Here is a 6,315-nt window from a genome sequence, read left to right on the forward strand (position 1 = left end):
GAGCTGGAGTCTCAGGCCAACGTTGTCTCTGAGAGTCCACAAATCAGACCCAGCCACTCACCCCAAAAAACAAATAGAAAAGATAGTGGTGAAAAGCATGAGAGGAACTTTAATCAGCGCAGCTACACTGAGAAATAATAGGGGATCCATGTTCTCAGGCCTGTCTTTGAGGGACTGATAATGACTTTGAGGTTGTATAGACAAGGAAATGAGAGCAAGAGTGGGGGGTTTGCAGAACTGAAGGCTTTTTACAGCTGTCAAATAAGGTGACCTTGATGAGGTGTGGTCTGGTCAGCATTGTCTCAGGGCTGGTCAGGCAGGGGGTTTTTTGGTGATAAGAAGGCTGCTGTTCCCTGGGGAAGCAGGTAGAGGTAGCTTTCGACTCACCCCAAAAGACCTCATTCCTGGAATCCAAGGTGACTCAGAGCCAAGAAGAGGAATGCTAAATGGAGGCAGAGATGCCAAATTTTTTGTTTGTTTTTGTGGTACTGGGGATTGAACCTCCAGCCATTTTTATTTTATTTTGAGACAGAGTCTTGCTAGATGGCCCAGACTAGCCTTGGACTTGTGATCTTCATACCTTAGCTTCCCAAATCACTGTCACCAGAGATGTCAAGTTTTTAATCCTGCTTTTAGCCACCCATTGGATATTTACAGGCAAAAGGGAAGAGTCTAAATCCTTGTTACAGTAACATAGATGGAGTTACTAAAACAACAGAAATTTATTTTCTCTCAATTCTGAGTGCTAGAAGTCTTTGTTTAAGGTGTTGGCAGGTTTTTTTTTTTTTCTTCTGTGACCTCTCTACATGGCTTGTAGTTGGCCTTCCTCTCCCTGACTTTAAATGGCCTTTCTCTGACATATCAGTGTTCCAAATCTCTTAATTCTATGGGATTAGATCCCAACTGTATTCTCTCATTTTGCCTTCATTACCTTATTTAATGGTCTTACGTCCACATTTTGAGGTGCCGGGGGTTAGGACTTCAACATGCTCATGGAGAGGGTGGGCAGAATTCAGCACATCACAGAAGCTGGCAGACACTCTCATCTCCCCATCCAAGGCTGCAGCTTTTGTATCACACCAGTGATACAACCCAATAAGCAGCACATTGGCCAGGAGACGTGGCAGGACTGCTCAAGTGAGGTAGAAGTGGCAATAGTGCCCAGCAAAAAGCATTAAAGAGAAATGGCCATTCTCAGAACTCCCAGAAACACTGAGGGAGGCTCTAAAGAGAGGCCCTCTTCTGCTGGGAAAGGGCTCTGTGGTGTGTTACTTGGCTATTTCCCAAGACTGGGTTCTGAGCTTTCTCCTCTCCATTCCCTCTAGTCTGTGAAGAGCATCAAAGCTTGATAGTCATCTTTTCATAGTTGTTAACTGAAATTATTCCTTTACCCTCTCAACAAATTGTCATTTTTTTGGTGTTTGTGCTGAATATTGAACCCAGGGCCTGAATCATGCTAGGCAGGCACTCTACTACTGAACTACATCCCCAGCCCTTTTTTATTTTATTTTGAGACAGGGTCTCACTAAGTTGAGCAGGGCATCATTAAGTTGCTGAAGCTGGCTTTGAACTTGTGACTCTCCTGCCTTAGCCTCCCGAGCTGCTGGGATTACAGGTGTGTGCCACCACACCCAGCCTTTTAAAAAAGACATTTATGCTAAGACAGCATTGTGTTAAATTGCTAGAATGGCTTGAAGATTTGATCATCCTGCCTCAGTCTCCTAAGAAGCTGGAATTATAGATGTGCACCACCACACTCAGTTTATTCCCTCGTTTTTTTCATTGTAAATATGACATAGATGAGAATTTGGCTTTGGCTACAATTAACTCTGTGTGCTCAGCTTCAATAAAACCAACTTTGCTTTAATTGTGGTTGGACTCATGGCAGAATGAAAGAAAAATTGATAAATACTAGAATAGGCAGGCAGTGGGCACTGTACAGCAATAGCCATACATACCACGAGAAAATCTTCAACTAAGTTTGAGTAAAAATTTGGCAGTCACAGAAGAACACAAGTGACAATTTCATTTACTGGCCTGGTCATAAATTAAAAAAAAAATGTGATGGGTGCCACGGTGCATGCCTGTAATCCCATTGACTCAGGAAGCTGAGGCAGGAGGATTCCAAGTTTGAGACCAGCCTGGGTAACATAGTGAGACCTTATCTCAAAACAAACAAACAAACAAATAAATAAAAAGCTAGAGATGTGGCTCAGTGGTAGAGGACCTGGGTTGAATCCCTAATCCCCAAACAAATAGGGTGTTGTTACAATTATTTTCCATCTCTTCATTGATATTTCTATTTTGTATAACATAATTTTCTTAATTTCAACATTTCCCTTTAATTCTTTGAACTTTTTTTTTTTTTTTTTTTTTTTGTACTGGGGATTGAATTCATGGGCACTCGACCACTGAGCCACATTCCCAGCCCTATTTTGTATTTTATTTAGAGACAGTGTAACAGGGGTTCACTTGATGCTTTGACTTATCCCTGTGGCTTTGAAACGTACAAGTTTTTTCTTTCCCCCCATCTTCTTTTCCCTAAACCTCTTCTCTCTGATCTTTTTTCCCCTAAACTTCTCCTTGCTGATCTCTCCTCCCTAATCTCATTTTTTCTGAATCACCTCTATAAAAGCCCTCTGTTCCTGTGGATGGGAAGAATCACAGCCTTTGGGACAGGAGTTCCCTGTGTTTCTCCTTTGCTGGCAAAGAAATAAACCTTCTTTTTTTCTTTTTCTCAAAACCATGTTCCCTTTATTAGAATGGCATCAGGGATAAGGACTGAGCTTTTGGCAAAAACAGGGTCCCACTGAATTGCTTAGCACTTTACTTTTGCTGAGGCTGGCTTTGAGCTTGTGATCCTCCTGCTTCAGCCTCGAGCATTTACAAGACAGGTAATATTTGTTTGTTTGGGGATTAGGGATTGAACCCAGGGGTCCTCTACCACTTTATAAAACTTTGATTTTATAAATCTCTGTTCCTTGTTCCTCAGTCTCATCTTGAGGTCTACCCTCAGGTCTTTTTCAGGGACAGTTTCTGTTGACTTATTTTTTTCCCTAGGCCAGACTTTCCTATTTCTTTGTAGTCCTTGCAATTTAGATTCTTTGGTACTAGGATTGAACCCAGGGTTGCTTAACAGCTGAGCCATGTTCCTAGCCCTTATTTATTTATTTATTTAGGCAGGGTCTTACTAAGTTGCTTAGGGCTTCATTAAAGTGCTGAGGCTGACTTCAACCATGCAATCCTCTTGCCTCAGCCTCCCAAATTTCTGGGATTACAAGCATGTGCTACCATGCTCCACTGAAAACTAGGTTGAATCGAATAATGGAATAACTATTGAAATCAGATTTTCTAGGCTTTGTTGTGGTTTTTGTTTGTTAACTGTCTCTCTACTAAGGATCAACAAAATGTGTAAATTTAAAGTCCTCTTGGGTGTTTTCTGAGGCTGGACTTTTTCCTGGGATGTATAGTGACTTTTTTTTTTTTTTATAGTGACCCTATATATGTGGTTGCTAGTCCCAATCTTTAATATTTGGTTTCCCAAAGGAGAAAAGAGTTCAGGGGAGTGGTTTGAGTACTGGTGCTTTAATTTCCTTTGGAAGTCACTTGAACCAGAAGCAATCAGAGCACAGGTGCCCAAGAACTGGATTATTTTTGGAGGACTGGATTATTTTTGCCCACCTTGCTTCTGCAAACTGTGTGCAGATTGCTCCAGTAACACATGCAGAGTTGCCTGCCTTGGAACTGGGGCTGGAGAGCTGGGAGAACTGTGCTGAGAGCTGCCTTCCTCTGGAAGTTGCAAGCTTGCAAGGGACACCAGAGTTCCAAAAGAGTAACAGGAAGCAGATTCTGGCAGTGCAATTGTTGTCTAGGTGGAGAGACAGATTTCAGGCGCCTCCCATTCTGTCATCTTCCTCAAGTTGTCTCACAATTATCTTTTGAATGGCATAATGCAACTTGTTAGATGTATGCCACAAAATTTAGCTAGTTTTTATTTTATTATTTATTTGGTACCAGGGATTGAACCAAGTGATACTCAACCACTGAGCCACATCGCCAGCCCCTTTTTATTTTTAAATGTTGAGACAGGGTATTTCCAAGTTGCTTAGGGCCTCACTAAGTTACTGAGGCTGGCTTTGAACTCATACGATCCTCCTGCCTCAGCCTCCTGAGTCACTGGTTTTACAGGTATGTGCCACTGGCACTGGCTTGGCTAGGGTTTTGGTATATCTTCATCATTTAGTATGCCAAGACCTGAGAAACATGGAAGATGCCCAGGCTTCTTTCTTTCTTTCTTTTTTTTTTTTTAAAGGGGGGGGGGGAGAGAGAGAGAGAGAGAGAGAGAGAGAGAGAGAGAGAGAGAGAATTTTAATATTTTTTTTAGTTATAGGAGGATACAACATGTTTGAATGTGGTGCTGAGAATCGAACCCGGGCCACACGCATGCCAGGCGAGCGCGCTACCGCTTGAGCCACATCCCCAGCCCAGGCTTCTTTCTTTAAAGAGTCCTTTAAAACCGTTGATAGTCTCACTTTGCTCCCTACTGATGATCATGCTGTGTTAAACACTTTATAAAACTTTGAATCCCTGTTCCCTGTTCCTCAGCCTCATCTTGAGCAAGAACTAGCATCAGAATAATATTTCCAAAACAGAATTTCCTCTAAACTCTCCTGAGAAAATTCAAATTCTTTGTTTGTTTGTTGTTTTTTTGTTAATATTTTTTTTTAAACTAAAGTTCTTTACAAATGGCCCTAGGACTCTCCTATGTCTGAAGTATATTTTGAGTACCTAGCACTCTTCTGTTTGGACTGAAATATTGGAAGGTAAATAATCATCTGGATTCTATGAAGCTATTATTTATTGACTGCTTGCCATGTGCTCAGGCTACACAAGTCATAGGGAAAGAAGGAACCTGGACTATGGCAAAAGGCATTCCCACATCCTTGGAGAGACTCTGGGGCAGAGGAGTCTTATTACATGTTGATTTATATTTAAAACTTGGTCTTAGTGGGTCCAAAATCCTGAGGAGAAGGGTGGAGGCAAGAAAACATTATAATTTCCAAGTTTTGAGGGGTTTTCCATGTTGGAAGCCAGAAACCCAAATTTACCCTTGTGGCCCCTGATCTGAACCACCCTTCCAATGGCTTATTAGTCCTAAAATGGGAATCAAAGTTCCCTTGTTGACATAGAGCCCTTTTGAGAAACTCTACTCTTCAGTGACTGAAAAATTGCTCTGAGGATGACAGTTGAGTTTTTAAGTGTTTTCTATGGGGGAGTGTGAATTTCATCTGAGAGAGTAGTTAATTTGGCTGAGAGAGGAGTGAAAGAGAAGTAGAAGGGCATAGGCCACTGGGCCAAGATGACAAGTGAGGAAGTCAAGGACAGGCCAGACCAAAGGAACATGGAGAAGGTCTTCTTCTCAACTTCCTAGTTGACACAGCGGGGAACCCAATTGGACAGACACTTCCACATTCTTCCTTCTAAGTGGAGGATCCAATAGAAAAACCAAACTCTACGTGTGGACTGGGGTGGGGGCATCAATGAACAACAGTGAGGAGAAGGCGGACAAGGGAGGAAATATGGAAAGGAGGAAATTCCAAGGGCCATAAAAAGAACAAGCCAAAACTTCTCCACCGGAGTATCAGCTCTGGGGCCCCTTCTCTTTGGAGAAATCTGGTACTGTCGCTTTTGTAATAAAGTTTGCTTGCTATCTCTGTGTCTATTCTTCAATTCTTTGCTGAATGGAGACATCAAACCCAAGACCCCTAGACAGTAACAGTAGGAGGACACTGAGTTGGCCACCTATATTCCAACCATTCTTCCCCTGTATGTCCTCTTCTCTACTCTCCAGAGTCATAGTTTCTCTTCAGGTCGCTGGCATACAATGTAGACTCCTCATTCTTAGCTGGTGATCTTGTTTCCAATGTAATCATTTGTGAATCGTCTTTTCTTTGGTCAAACCTGCCAGTGTGTCTGTGGCTCTACATTCATTCTTCGCTTCTTTCATTGTGTCCTCTGTTCCTAAATTATTTCATGATTCTCATTTAATCCTAATCCAGACCCATATTGAAAGACCTATCTTAAACCAGACTCTAAAACCTCATGAATATTCTCTTTCTCTCTTTCTCTCTCTCTCTTTTTCTTTCTGTAATGGGAATTGAACTCAGGAGTGCTTTACCACTGAGTTACACTCTAGCCATTTATTTTTTATAATTTTTTTTTGTACTGGGGATTGAATCCAGGGTTACTTTGCCATGAGCTATATTCCCAGCCCTTTTAATTTTTTTTTTATTTTACAACAGGGTTTCAATAAGT

The sequence above is a fragment of the Ictidomys tridecemlineatus genome, chromosome 1, assembly GCF_052094955.1.
Source record: "Ictidomys tridecemlineatus isolate mIctTri1 chromosome 1, mIctTri1.hap1, whole genome shotgun sequence".
In the NCBI taxonomy this organism is placed as follows: domain Eukaryota; kingdom Metazoa; phylum Chordata; class Mammalia; order Rodentia; family Sciuridae; genus Ictidomys; species Ictidomys tridecemlineatus.